Below are 16,248 nucleotides of genomic sequence, written 5' to 3'. Positions count from 1 at the left end.
TGTTATATGTTAATTATATCTGAATACAACTGTGGGGGTAAAAAGAAAGAATATCTTCACTTCAGGGAAATGGCAACTCATGGAGAAAGAGACTTTGACTCTGGCATTTCAAAGAGCTCGATATTCATCAAAGAAATGTAAATTAAAAGCACAGTGAGATATCATCTCACATCTGTCAGAATGACTATCATCAGTAAATCAATAAACAAGTGCTGATTAGGATTTGGAGAAAGGGGAGCCCTTTTGCACTGTTGGTGGAAATGCAGATTTGTGTAGCCACTGTGGAAAGCAGTATGGAGTACCTCAAAAAAATTGAAAATGGATCTGCCTTTTGACCCAGTGTTCCCATTTCTGGGGATATATTTGATGGAACCCAAAACACTAATTCAAAAGAACATTAGCACCTCTATGTTCATTGCAGTGTTATTTATAATTACCAAGATATGGAAGCAACCCAAGTGTCCATCAGTAGATGAGTGAATAAAACAACTATGGGACATTTACACAATGGAATACTATGCAGCAGGAAAAAAGAAGAAAATTTTACCCTTTGCAACAGTATGCATGGACCTGGACACCGTCCTCCTAAGTGAAATAAGCCAGTCAGAGAAAGACAAATACCATGTGATTTCACTCATATATGGAATCTAATGAACAAACTGAACTAACAAGGAAAATGGGGACAGACTCAGGTGGAGAGCAGGATGACAGCTAGGGGTGGGGAGAGGTTAGGGGGTGGAGGGATTGAGCAAAAAGAAAAACAGACTCATGGACATGAACAACAGTGTGATGATTGCTGGGGGGTATATAAGGGGACTAAATGGTAATGGAAAAATACAATAAAGATGAAATCAAAACAAACAAACAAAAAACTGAAAATATGTACAAAGTAAAGGAAACAGAGTAGGGTTTCCAGAAACTGCAGCAGTGGTGCAATTAAGGTCAAAGAAAAAATATGCAGAAAAGTCCTGATACTTAACTCCTGCTTTGAGGAAATCTGCTCCCTGAACTGCTAGAATACCTCATGTCATTTGAGCTGATGGACTGAATGTGCAATCATAGGCAGTTTTCAAAATAGTAGCTACAAAGAACTGAGATTTCTTCAATCTACTCCACATAAACACATTTTTGTTCTGGATGGCTAAGAGATTTCTGGAACCCACAACCTCAATTAACAAATAACCTTCTGAGGGAACAGTATTGTGCCTTTGAAATGTTCAAGCACAGTAGCTGCTTCCTTTTCCTTTCACTTTATTTGGCAAGAACCCCAGTTGGCACCACTTTATTTTGAGCTCAATCCATCAACAATTCAAGAGAATTAATAATGTATTTATATCACATGCTAGTACTAGCATAAAATTATCCATAAATGTTTAATAAATACTCTGTAATGCTTTTGAAACATGTTACAAGTGATAAATAAATAACAATGGATTCCTTATGAAATATTTATTCCTAGTATGGTTATTGTTATGTTATAACTGCTTGAGAAGCCATTACTAACAAAGTGAATTGAGTTATCCAAGTTACAGATACGTTTAGTCCACCATTCATAATAAAATGTGCAACACTTAAAGTGAAATAAAGACCCTGGAAATGGTTGTTGACAAATTGTAACTGTTGGAATCTCCAGTAATACTTAGCAGTTCACAGACATGAAAGATTGGCAACTGTTTAATAAATTACATCACATGAAAAAAGTGGGTTCTGAGTATCTTGTAAATTTGGGGAACTCTTGATGAATTCTTCTCTATGAATGGTAACACTGAAGCATTAAGTCTTCACAAGAGTTTCATAGGTTTGACAGGGCATGGAGCAAAAAGTCCAACAGATGACCACACATCTAATGCAAAAAAAAAGGCATCGCCTCAGTGGGGAAAATATGCGTAAGATATCCAGTGGTGAACATCTAAGATGAGGTCCATACCTTGAACCCTTATATTTTAGAAAGTCAAGGAGATTTTCACCTTTTTTCAAATTGAGGCATCATTTACATACATTCTTTTCATATTGTTCCACAAGCTATGAAAAATGCCCATAGTCATGTAATCAACAGCAAATTCAAGTACCCCCAATTTTCCCCATTCCTCTTTGGTCAACCCTTTCCCCCATCACAGCTTCTGAAAATAGATGATCTACTTTCCATCCCTGTCAATTTATCTTTTGAAGAATATTATCATGAATGAAATCATAATTTTATAGCTTTCTGAGTCTGGCTTCTTTCAGCATAAAGCATTTGAAATTTATCCATGTCGATGTATGTATCAGTAGCACATTCCTTTTTATCATTGAGTAGTATTCCACTGTATGGATATACCATAGTTTGTTTCTTCTTTCACCAGTTGAAGGGCATGTGGGTTGATAGTCAGTTTGGGGCAGTTGTGAATAAATCTGTTATTAACATTTGGTTACAGGTTTTTGTGTAAATATAAATTTTTACTTTTATAGGGTAGATACCTGGGAGTGGGAGAGCTGGGTCATTTTGTAAATAAGTGTTTAATTTTATAAGAAAATGCCAACTTGATTTCCAATGTGGCTGTGTTGTTTTGGTTTGCTTCAGCAATGCATGAGTGCCAGTTGCTCAGCATCATCATTAGCACAGGGTATTGCCGTTTCCCCCCTTGTTTTTAATTGACAAGAGGATTTGGGTTATGCCAATCAATCCAAACATTTTTTTATGTAGCCACATCAAAACAGAAAAAAAATTGTTATCAAGTAATACAAACCAAAGGTACCTCTGTGTTTTAATCCTTTCTAGTTGGGCATGGAAAATTTTAGGTTGGACAAAGGATGGGGCAAACCTCAGGGGTGAAATTCAACTCTCAGCTATGCACAATGCTTGTTAATGAAATACAAGAACAAATCATCTAAGAGTACCTTTTAAGCTGTATAAAAACATTCTGATTCAAATTAGCTATGCCAATAGAGACAGACTCATAGATGGAGAGCAGGATGACAGCTATTGGAGGGGGAGGTTAGGGAATGGATGGATCAAGCAAAAAGGAAAAGGACTCATGGACATGGACAACAGTGTGGTGATTGAAGGGAGGAGGGAGATATAAGAGAGTTAAATGGTAATGGAAAAAATACAACAAACAATTAAAAAAAAAACAAATTAGCAATGCCAATATGGCAAATACCCTTAGAGTTGGCATTTTGACTGATATTTTTCTATTCTTTTCCCTCTTTTCTCATTCTTACTAAGAAACAAGCATTACCATATCTATTTTCCAAGTGAGAACAATACTCTCAGGGAGGTTGAAAAACTCACTCAAGCTTACCCAGAATAGAAGTAGAAAAGTAAGGGTTTAAAACCAGGTTTGCCCCTGACTGGTGTGGCTCAGTGGGATAGGCATTGTACAGCAAACTGAACGGTGGCCGGTTTTATTCCCAGTCAGGCACATGACTGAGTTGTGGGCCTGGTCCCCAGTTGAGGGTGTGTGAGAGACAACCAATCCATGTTTCTCTGGCACATTGATGTTTCTCTTCCTCTCTCTCTTCCTTCTCTTCTCCTTAAAAATAAGTAAATAAAATCTTAAAAAAATAAGAATAGATAAATAAACTCAGGTTTGCCTGAACACAAAGCCCATGCATGTTTCCAAGGCATTATGCTACCAAAAGTATATTAAAACTCTAAAATGATCCTTATGTATATAGCCAAGTGGTTTTGGACAAGGATGTCAAGACCATTTAATAGAGGAAAGAACAGTTATTTTTTTGAACAAATGATGGTGAGAAAACTGGATATCCACATACAAAAGAATAAGTAGAGTTGGATCCCTATCTTACATCATATGCAGAAATGAACTCAAAATAGAATAAAGGCATAAACATAAGAGCAAAAACTATAAAAACTCTCAAAAGAAAAGATAGAGGAAAAGTTTGATAACATTGAGTTTGACAATGATTTCCCAGGTATAACACTAAGAGCACAGGCAACAAAAGAAAAAATAGATCAATTGGACTACATTCAAATTAGAAACTTTTGTGCTTCAAGGGACACTATCAACTATAAAAGACAACAAAGACAACCCACAGAATTGGAGAAAATATTTGCAAATTGTCTAATGGGTAATGTATCAATTTCTAGAATATATAAAAAACTTCCTACAGCTAAAAGAACAACAAAAAACCTAATTTAGAAAATGGGCAAACAACTTCAATAGACATCTCTTCAAGATGATATACAACTGTTTGATAAATGTATGAATAAATATTTAACATCACCAATCATTAGGTAAATTAAAAAAGAAACTACAATAAGATAACATTCTACACCAACGATGGCTACTATTTAAAAAAAACAAAAAATATGGAGAGTGTGAAGAAATTGGAACCCTTGTGCATCGCTGGTAGGAATGTAAAATGGTACAACCTCTATGGAAAACAGTATAATAGCAGGCCTTCAAAAAATTAAACATAGAGTTACCATATAATCTAGCAATTCCACTTTTAGGTATATATACCAAAGAATGAAAGCAAGGACTTAAAGAGATATTTGTACACCAAATCCATAGCCACATTATTTATATTAACCAAAAAGTTAGAAATAATCCTAACATCCATTGATGTATGAATGAATAACAAAATGTAATACACGCAGAGTGAAAAAGGAATGAAATTCCGGTGCACACCACAACATGGATGAACCTTGGAGACATTGTGCTGCATGAGATAAGGCAGCCATTAAGGACAAATATTATACGATTCTACTTTTATGAGATACCTAGAACAGTTATATTCATCCAAATAGAAAGTAGAGTAGTGGTTACCAGGGGTGGAGGGAAGGAGAATTGGGGAGCCCTTGTTTAACAGATAAAGAGTTTCATTTTGGGATGATGAAAACATTTAGAGATGGGTAATAGTGATCACCGCACAACCCTGTGAATGGACTTAATGCCGCTGAGCTTTAGACTTTTAAAAATGGTTAAAATGATACATTTAGTATGTATATTTTACTACAATTTAATAAGTCCTCTACAATGAGAAAGATTAGCATGTAAGGTTTAAAAGTGATTTACATAGGTTCCCACATAAAAGAAATAAAAATAGGAAGCCTGGGGATGCTTGATAAAAACTTTCTAAGAAGCCAGAAATCAGAGTAGTGGATATAGGTAGTAGGTATTCCATGGGACTCACAATACTTACAACCTTTTGCATCCTTTTGATTTTCCAAGGAAAAAATAATAATTCCCACCCTAAAAAAGTGCCAAGAGTTAATATTTTCCTTCTATTATTCCAACCACTAGGCACTCCGTAGGTTCATATTCATCAGCTCTTATAATTAAATGGGACAGGTTGAAAAGATGGCACATTAATTAAGGATGAATTACTCTAGACCACTGCAGAGTTCCTCATGTAAGAGTTACATGAATAGTAAAAATCAGCTCCTCATCATTAGGGAGGAAAGGGAGAACTAAGAATGAGAGCCTCATTTTCTGCTAGATATTATTGCCAAGCCAATTTAACATCTTGTATCTTAAGCTCTTCTTGAGTTCAGTGAAGCTTCACAACTATTAAAATACTCAGGATTCCACTGATACACTGAAAATAAAATGGAAACTCATCTACATAACAAAGGCTGGGAGAAAGCAGGCTTTGAATCAGCCATTGCCAGATCTTGGCTTTTCAACAAGCAGGGAGTTTAACAGAATGAATGCAGTACACTTAGCTGCATCATTTGAAGGTAAGTGCCTGCTTTGGGCAACCAGTAGAAAGTGATGCGCACACGATGTAAACATTCTGGTACTGAATATACATGTGTGGGGGACAGGAGAATTTGATTTTTTTTATTATAGTGTAAGTGCCCTGTCCCACTCACATCCATTTAAAAAGATACAGTCACCACACTCATTCCAGCTCACACAATCGTCTCAAATGTTATCTGACATCTAGGCCGGGAGCTTAAAACCCCAATACCTTCAAGAAACAGGGAGGTGCCAGAAACTGGAGAAGTGGGTCAAGTATGATGAGACAGAGAGAGGGGTTGGTAAGTCTGATACATATTAAGCATTCCATAATTTTTAACAATGTTTTTTTTTTAGGATTGTAATTTGGACATCACAATTTGGTAGAGAGAGGACTACTTTGGAAATCTCTTCCTTTGTGTTTAACCTAAACTTAATTTAATATAATTAATATTCATATCTACTTTTTAAAAAGAAATGACTTTTATTATGAAAGCATACAGGCACATGGGATGAAAGACAAAAGGGAAGAACCAGATTGGATTGAGTAATACATCTAGCTCTGAGCTTCCTGATAGCCAAAAGAAAGTAGTGAAATGATGCATTAAAAGCTTTCATTGTCTGACTGATACTTGATATTATCAGGTCTTCAGGAACATCAGACCTTTTCAATGAAGTCCGGATATTAACACAGGACTAGGCATATACTGGAAAAGAATACCATTCAGAAGGAAGAAAGAATAAAGATCCAGAAGAATTATAGTCTTAGGCTGGTAATGATGACACAGTTGTTGATATGTACTTGATAGACATGTTAATTCATTCAGCACATACTTATCGAGTGCCTACTATATGCTAGAGACCCTTTTAGACATTCAAGATTAATGAATGAAGTAAATAAAGATTTCTATTGTTGTTCTAACAGAAGAGAGGAAAATATGCAAACCTAAATAGTAAACAAGTACATTGTGTTATGTTAGAAGTGATATATGCTGTACAGAAAAAAAGAAAATGGAAAGCAAGAGAATCAGCTATGAGATGGAAATTGTAATAACTGCTCTGCTTTTATCTCGATTGTTCTGAAAATCAAATGAAATCATGTGGGTGAAAGAGTTTCATAAGTTATTTTGTAAAAGTCAGTAGATATAATAATTAGAAGGTTGTTTTCAAAAGCTATACACACACACACATTTAGATTTTGGAATACTCCAAAGAACACATTTATTCTGCTGTTTATCCTAGTAAATGATCATCTGTTACTAGGGGAATATTCTTGGTTTTTGGCCAGTAGCAATTAGGAGATGACATTTCAGAAGATGAAAACGAACAGAGATGTGGCCCCTGTGCCTTGGCTTGTATTTCTTTAGTTCCCAATCCACTGGTGACATCACTAGGGCCACAATGGCAAGTAAGGCAATTATAGTCTCTCTGCAGTCCACCAGTAGCTCACTTCTTCCCCCACTTGCTAATGACTGAAGGATACACAGTCTCACCATTCCTTTCCTTTATCAAAGCATGCAAATGATGGTTAAATAGTCAAACTGGCTAATCTGGTGTTCATCGTGACTGAAAACAGTGAGCAAAAGACAAGTTATGTAATTGAGTGACTGGCAACAGAGTTAACCCAGCAACCAAACTCATTGTGGAAAGTTTTTTGCTTTTTTTTTCTTTACAGAGCTACATGACTCTTATTCCATTATTTTCTAGGTTGACAAGATGGTGGAGCCCATAGGATTTCCTGGTGGACTGGGTCTGGGCTGCTTTAATTAGAAAGAAATTAAGGGTGCCTTTAAGGTTTTTCTTCTGAACAGTTACAAAGATTGAGCTCCCTCAGTTGAAATGGGGAAGGCTGTGGATGCAAAAGGATTTGTGGGAAGGATCCAGAGTTTAGTTCTGAATATGTTGAGTTTGAAATATTGATTAGACTTACAGGTAGGGACGTTGAGCAGGGAGGCATATCTATGACTCTGGTGTTTGGGAGAGAGTTCTAGGATGGAAATCTGAGTTATCAGCATATATATGGTGTTGCATGAGATCAGGTGAGATCTTCAAGATGGTGAGTGTGGATGAAGAGAGAAGGGTCAAGAACTGGGGGTCACTCAAATACTAAGAGAAAAAGAGAGGGGAGAAAAGAAGAAGCAGAGAAGGAGACTGAGCTGAGTGTATAATGAGGTGGGAGGAAAACCCAGGAGTATGAGTTCCTGGAAAGCAAATCACGGGTTATCATGGAGGAGGGCCTAACTCTGCCAAATACTGCAAGGGTAAAATCTGTAGTGCAGTACCCACTAAATTACAATGGGAAACACTACGTCTTAACCTCAATTACCCCAGGAACCCTGTGAGTAGGAATTATGGTCCTGATTTTACTGATGATGAAGAGCTCAGTGAGACTGGGTGGTTCTCAAGGTCACAATGCTTGTGTCTGACCTTGGATTCAAACCCAAGGTCCTCTAACTCTGTTGTCCAAACTCTTTGTCCTAAACTAACATTTATGTGCCTTCTCACCACTACCCCCCTCCCCCAACTTTTGGGAAAGCTGGGAGGTGAAGAAGAGAGAGCATTAGGGATTTTTGTATTCATTTTATGTTATCTTTCACAAATTAATTCAGTGGAAAAAATGAAATGAGCTCAGTACCATATCGTGTTTGAATTATTGACAACCATTCTTATTCTAACCAGGAAAAAATATCATTTGATAGAAATAAAGCCCCTCACTCCTATTCTACCTTTCTATTATTAAAAAAAGGCTTGCAGTTCTGTGCCTATTATTTTACACTGTAAAGTGATGAGGAATTAGGAAATTGTTAGGTAGCAGGTGACAAATTGCAATCTGATGGGCCAACATGAACCTATAAAAATGTTATCAAGATGATATTAAACAGTCTATTCCTTACTTAACATCCAGGCAGGAAATTGGAGCTATTCTTGCTGGGTATCTCACACTTTGATATTTTTCATTTAGATAATGCTATTTAAAATTTAACTGGATTACTAGTAATTTGTCTTTCAAAATGATGTACTTGAGTACTTGGCTCAGCATATCATTTTCCCAGTTTTCAGTGAAAGGCGTTTGGTACTTTCTAGAATTTCTGAATTTTGGGGCAATAATTTTTTGTTTCATCTGCTCAAAAGGTGCTCTAAAAAAAGGATGATTTCATATTTTTCTCTGTGGCAGTTGGATGTGAGTTACAATTGGGTCTCTGAGTATCTTATGACCTGAAGAGTGTCAGTGTAGTTTGCTGTTACGTCCCCAGTGCTCAGCAGAGTGCATGTCACATAGTAGGAACCCATTTCACATTTGTTGAATGGATTCACTTTTTGCTTTATTTATCTATATTTCACATTTGTTGCTTTATTTATTTATATTACACCTGCACTCGGTATGATATCCAGCGCAGTATAGTTGCAGAATTAATAACTATTGAACCACTCGGGGTATAGGTGGGTAACAACTCCTTGAAGCACGAAATCGCCTTAATAAAATTTTACCTCATACCCTTTTTCTCATAGACCTTATGGGAGCTGAGATGAGTCTCCTTTCTAAGACTAGGCTCTTTCCCTGCAGTAAAGAGAATGCCTATTCTTGCATAAGGTATTGGGTTGGCCAAAAAGTTTGTTTAGGTTTTTTCCATAAAATAAAAGGCACATTTTTCATTTTCACCAATGACTTCATTGATTTAGATATTTTGAGTATGTTGGCTATCTCCCAAAAGGTATAATGTTGATTGTTCTCAATTGATGTCTTGATTTGATTGCTTATCAACTTCAACTGGTCTACCTGACCATGGAGCATCGTCCAGTGAGAAATCTCTAGCACAAAATGTCACAAACCACTTTTGACATGTTAAATCAGTCATAGCACTTTCTCCATACACTGCATGAATCTTTTTTTTCATTTCAGTTGCATTTTTCCCTTTCTTAAAATAATAAAGCATAATATGCCAAAAATGTTGTGTATATTCTTTCATCTTCAATATTAAAATGGCTACACAAAAATTCACCAATTTTGGTAAGCTTTTTTAGTAACAAACTATAGAAATGATCCCTGAAACTATAGTCTTTGGTAAGCTTTTTTAAATGCATGTTGATACGGCAACTATCACAATATAATCTAACAAAATTGCTTTAAGTGAAGTTAAAGACAACTAAGCACTACTAGAGCCATCTTATGGAAAAAACAAACAAACAAACTTTTGGGCCAACCCAATAAAATTAGAGATAGTGAAATTTCGGGCTGCATTTGGTAAGTGGGTGGAGGGTCACTGTAAATATGGTCACGATGTTGTACAGAAAGGTCAAAAAATTCTTAAAAGGAAAGATATCAGTATGAAAACAATAACATAAAAACTACCTGGTTTGACGCTCTGATTGTAGTTAGGAAGCCTGATAGGAAGAGAAGAAAGGACGAAGATATTTTTTTACTCAGAACAGTCATTGACCTTGCTCTGTGGGCGGTGCTCTCTGCTTGGTGCTTGAACTACAGTGGTGGCAAGGCCAAGTTCCTGGCCTCATGAGACATCTTATCAAGCAACAGGTTTTTTTAAAAAGTATATTTTATAGATTATGCTATTACAGTTTTCCCAATTTTCTCCCTTTACCCTCCCTCTGCTCTGTACCCCCAACTCTCCAGCACCCCCCCATTAGTTCATGTCCATGGGTTGTACATATAAGTGCTTTTAATTCTCTGTTTCCTATACCATTTTTAACCTCTCTCCATCTATTTTATGCCTACCAATTATGCTTCTTCTTCTCTGTACCTTCTACCCCCATTCCTCCCTTCTCCCACCCCACTAAAAACCCTCCATGTGATGTCCATTTCTCTGATTCTCTTCCTGTTCTAGTTGTTTGCTTAGATTTTGTTTTCATTGTTTTTCTTTTTTTTTTTAGGTTCATTTGTTGATAGTTGTGAGTTTGTTGTCATTTTACTGTTCATAGTTTTGATCTGCTTCTTCTTAGATAAGTCCCTTTAACATTTCATATAATAAGGCCTTGTGATGATGAACTCCTTTAACTTGACCTTATCTGGGAAGCACTTTATCTGCCCTTCCATTCTAAATGATAGCTTTGCTGGATAGAGTAATCTTGGGTGTAGGTCCTTGCCTTTCACGACTTTGAATACTTCTTTCTAGCCTGTTCTTGCCTGCAAGGTTTCATTTGAGAAATCAGCTGATAGTCTTATGAACACTCCTTTGTAGGTAACTCTCTCCTTTCCTCTTGCTGCTTTTAAGATTCTCTCCTTCTGTGTAATCTTGGGTAATGTGATTATGATGTGCCTTGGTGTGTTCCTCTTTGGGTCCAACTTTTTTGGAACCCTCTGAGCTTCCTGGATTTCCTGGAAGTCTATTTCCTTCATCAGATTAGGGAAGTTTTCCTTCATTATTTGTTCAAATAAGTTTTCAATTTCTTGCTGTTGTTCTTCTCCTTCTGGCACCCCTATAATTCGGATATTGGAATGTTTCAAGTTGTCCCAGAGGTTCCTAAGCCTCTCTTCATTTTTTTTGAATTCTTGTTTCTTCATTCTTTTCTGGTTGGATGTTTATTTCTTCCTTTTGTTCCAAATCATTGATTTGAGTCCTGGTTTCTTTCCTGTCACTGTTGGTTACCTGAATATTTTGCTTTATTTCATTTTGGGTATCCTTCATTTGTTCTTTTATTTTCCAACCAAGCTCAATCAGTTCTGTGAGTATTTCAATTATTAGGGCTTTAAATTCTCCATCAGGTAGGTTGGCTATCTCCTCATCATTTAGCTCTTTTTCTGGTTTTACTCTATTCTTTCATTTGGGCCATATTTCTTTGTCTCGGGACACCTGTTAAGTTGCAAGGGGGCGGGGCCTTAGGTGTTCACCAGAGCAGGGCAACCCTCCTTGCAGTGTTGTGGCACTGCCTGTGGGGGAGGGGACAGATGGGGAACAATGCAGCTCCCCTGCTTGTCTCTAGCCCCACTTTCCAACGAACTCATGTGTGAGACTGGGAATTTCTCCCATAGCAGCAACCACCGTAGCCCACAGTCAGCTCTGAGTCTCAGTTTCTCATTCAGTCAGCCCCACCCACTGCCTCACTGCAGCAGGCCCCACCTTCACCATCTGCCACCTTGTTGAGCGTCTCTCTGTCTGCCACCTTACCAGTCTGGTTGTTCTGGTTGACCACTCCTTTAATTCCTTGGATGTCAGAGTTCCATGCAGTTTGATTTTCAGGCACTTCTGGTTGTTTATTGATTTTAGATTGGTTGTTATCCTCCTTTTGGTTGTGTGAGGAAGCAAAAGGTTTCTACCTATGCCTCCATCTTGTCCAGAACTCTCAAGCAAGACAGTTTTTAAAGATGATAAATATATATAGATGTGGAGATGAGTCACATATAATATAATTCAAATGATGCTCTTGAGAAAATTATTAGCCAATAATAGAGTAAAAAGTAAGATGAATACTTTTTACACTGTTGGACATGTTACATGATAAGTAGGTTCTGACACCAATTCTGAAGTTGGGGGGGATGTTGCTCATACTAACAAGTAATTCTCAGATGCAAGTTGGGTGTCCTATAGTTCTCCTCATTTCTAACACTATCTACTCAAAGATAGCCTTGGATCCCACAGATTAAGAGTTCAGTCCAATGACAGTACATTCTCTTCCTCCCTCAGAAGCCAGTGGAAAATCCATATTGTTATCTGTGCTCTTGACCTTGGCTGGCTAGCTATAAATCAGAGGTTCCTGCGACCTCTTCCTTGGGTTTGATCAACTTGCTAGAGTGGCTCACAGAACTCAGAGAAGCATTTTGTTTTCTAGATCACAGTTTATTATAGAAGTATATAACTCAGGAACAGCCAGACACAAGAGATGCACTGGGCAAATCATGTGGAAAGAATGTGGCCCCTCCATGCTTGGCAAGAGCCACTGTCTCCAACTCTCCTCATTTTTACCAAGCTGGAAGCTCTCTGAACCCTGTCCTTTTGGGTTATTATGCAGGCTTTATTACATTGGCATGATTGATTAACTCATTGGCCATTGGTGATTGATTCAACTCCCAGGCCTTCTCCCTTCTGTCAGAGGTTGGGGGTGGGACTGAAAGTTCAACCCTCTCATCACCTGGTTGGTTGTCTTGGCAACCAGCCCCCATCCTTAGGTTACCTAAGGGCTTTTCAAAAGTCACCTCACTGATTTAACAAAAGACACCTTTATTACTCATCTCAGTCAGAAAATCACAAGGGTTTTGGGATCCCTGTGTCAGAGCCAGTACTCTTTTTATAAATCACAATGTCACCCTTGGAAACCAAATGTAATCCATATGGGAAAGAACAGAAAAACAGAAGTAATCTTAACAAAGCACCCAAACCAAAACAAAATAATAACAACAACAACCAAAAAACCCCAGAAAATACAAGATGGGATGACACATGTAAAAAAATATATATCAGATTAAGATAATAAATCCCCATGGTTTAAACTCCCTTATTAAAAGAAAAAAAATGATTTTCATACTAAGAAAAAATTAAAAAGAGATTAAATCCAACATAAAGGAAAATGACATTAAAAGTTAAAATCAATAAGTAAAGCAAAGCTTTATCTGAAAAAATAAACAAAAAAAAGAGTTGGAAATCATGCTTTTATGTGAGATACAAAGCAGACATCATGAGATGAGACGAGGATCATCTTACACTGATAGAACACGCAATCTGTAATAAAAATACAAGGACCATCATTATTTATCTACCAAACAACATATTTTTTGGTTTGTTGTCTTTATTAAGCCAAGAATGCAACATTCTTAACTGGAATGCAACAACATCTTTTAATATGTGAAATAACCAAAGGATTTTAAAAGTTGTTTGCTTTGTGTTTTGTATTTTTATTTTCGGCAAATACTAGGAGCGCATACCCTCACTTGAGATGAGGAAAGCTGTGCGGAGAGTTTTGGAGGGAGGATCAGGGGTTCAATATAGGACATATTGCATTTAGGCATCTGCTAAACTTCCAAGCATGTGCCTAGTGAGTTCATAGATGCAAAGTCTACAAGGGAGTATTCAAAGACACAAATGAGAGCCTAAAGATGGGTGAAGAGAAGACATCTACTTGTTAAGCACCTAGTGTGTACTGGGAATTCAGCAAGGCCTTTCAGAAAGTGTTATGTCATGCGATAGAACAATTGTGATTATTTACTACTCATTTAATTGAGCACCTACTATGTCCAGTCACTGTGCCTAGAGAGATAAATAATACACAGTTCCTGCCTTAAAGAAATTACTATTGCCACATAGCAGGAGAGATAACTGAGTTTAAGAGAAGCAAAAGAACTGTACAATTGTCATACAACTGGTAAATGTCATAACTGGATGGCATCGTCATGTGTACATATGTGTCTTCAGAGCCACTGCTCTTTTCAATCTTCTGTCTTGCGTCTATCAACCCATCCCTGTGCCTTTCAGAGGGGAATGCTGCCAATATTATAGAAAAATACTAAAGACAACCAGCCCACAGGTTGCTGAATATACTTGCAAGTTATAATGTTTCTGTGCAAGCACTGATCATTTTGTTACAAATCGGCCTTGGCAATTATTTAAAGCAGGCCTCCTAAAGGGCACATTCAGTCACACATTGTTATCTTCATGACACATCTCCGGTTCTACTGAAGAGCTGGTGTTCCACGTCCTCATCTTTCCAAAATACCTTTATCACATGAGAGTGCCATGCTAATGGGACCCGGAGAGCCGGGCCACACAACACTGACTGGCCTTGAAAGAACCTGATGTCCATGGGCAGGTGATGAAAGCCAGTCTTTACCTTTCTACTCATTTCCCAGATGACAGCCCAGAAATCCGGAGGTCTGTGCAAAGCAGTATCGCTTGCATAATTTCCTCATGGAAAGGTTATACCGCTTTTGGATTCTGCAAACCAGAGAAGGCTGGCCTTTAGAAATGAGGGCTTTCAGGTAATTTAACCTCTTAAAGTGAATGTTAATATTTACATTATCTTGTTAAAACCTTTGTGCTTTTTTCTCTCTGTCTGAGATAGGAGCCCAAGGGTTCAAATATTTTAAACAGATATGTTCCTTTGAGGGAAACTGGCCTATCACAGTGTTTCAGAGAGGAAAGAACATAGCCTCTGTAATCTGTCCATTTCAGTTTGACTCCTGTTATAGCCATCTATTTGGCTGGATACTCTTGAAATGTTAGGTCCTCTGGGCCTTAAGTCTCTCATCTGTAGAATGGGAAATTCTACAGATGTACCCTTACTTAGTCAGATACTAGAAGGATAAACTGGGATCATTTATGGATACTCCACTGTCTGGGTACTCAGTAGTATGGAACTTCTGTAGTTATTGTTACAACGGCTCATTCAAATTGTCATAAATAGAAGCAAATCCACTCCAGTTTTGTTCACCGCCTCTTTTAAAGAAGTCCCACCCTTGTCATTGTTAATACACAATGTATTTACCAGCACTTAATTCTTTCCACAACCTAAGGTGTCCATTGTGAGAGGTGACCCATGTGATGGTCATGAATTCAGACCCCAGATCTGGACTGAGTTCAAATCGTCGTGACTTTGGTGCATCCTAGCTTTCTAACCCTGAGAAAGATATTTGGCTTTTCTGTACCTTAAGTCCTCCTCCTCTTACTAGTGATAACTATAGTGTCCGTCTCATGAGGTTCTTGTGTGTTTTAAGTTAGTTACTGCATAAAAACTTCTTAGTACATGCCTGGCAAGTAGTACATATTCAGTAAGTCATAAAGGGGGTGATGTTTAGTTCATTGGAATTTGATTGCATATGCTGCAATACTGTGAGCAATGGAAAGCATGTGATATTCACTTTCATTTAAAAGGTGGAGAAACTGAGTTATAGAGCAATCTGTAGGCATGGCCAAAGTAACACAACTAATTTGTAGTCAGCTGGGACCAGCACTGCCTCCTTCTGGCTCTCAAAGCAGTTTCATCATCCAGGAAAAGTCCCCACTGCTGGAGCTCCTGCCAGGATTTATTCCAAAGGCATACCCGCTCCCCCCACCACCACCATTGTTGCAGGAAATTACGCTGCGAGCCATGTATCTTCTTCGACACGCTGTGCTCTTGAAGAAACACTCCCAATTACTGTGGCCGTGTTCTCCGTGATTGCAATGTGTCATGACATTTCCAAGATGTAAGTTTCTTCGAAAAAGGCATTAGCACCAGGCGAGTGGAGCAGCTCATTTTTCAAACTTGGAAACTGTCGTTTGCCCTGCTCCGTGCCGGTGAAGCCTGAACGCACTGTTTAGTGAGCGACCGAGGTTCACCTCATGGGCGCGTTTGGCTGTTCTCCCTCTGGAAGATCTTTGGCTGAAAATGTGCAAATGTGTGTGCACATCTACCCACCCTCACACACACTTTATACACACTTTATACTATATGCCCTCATTTTCTTTCAGGCTCTACCCTATTCCTAGTTCCCACCTGGAGCCTAACCCTCTCTCCTCTTCCCTGGAGCCTTTTAACACCCCCTTACAGACTATACCTCACCCCAACCACCACTTACCATTTCAAGAATGCATTACATCCTTCATGGTTCCCCATCTGTATCAGCCAGGTTATCAGT

At 38.0% G+C, this 16,248-nt stretch overlaps 1 pseudogene; it reads right to left on the bottom strand.

Annotated features, from left to right (window-relative positions):
* Positions 1 to 9,627: 9,627 nt before the first annotated feature.
* On the bottom strand, positions 9,628 to 9,748 carry LOC112298509 (small nucleolar RNA U3; annotated as a pseudogene).
* Positions 9,749 to 16,248: the final 6,500 nt, after the last annotated feature.

The sequence above is a fragment of the Desmodus rotundus genome, chromosome 1, assembly GCF_022682495.2.
Source record: "Desmodus rotundus isolate HL8 chromosome 1, HLdesRot8A.1, whole genome shotgun sequence".
Taxonomy (NCBI): Eukaryota; Metazoa; Chordata; class Mammalia; order Chiroptera; family Phyllostomidae; genus Desmodus; species Desmodus rotundus.
Note: the sequence above shows the minus strand (reverse complement) of the source record. Positions and strands in the feature narration are given on the sequence as shown.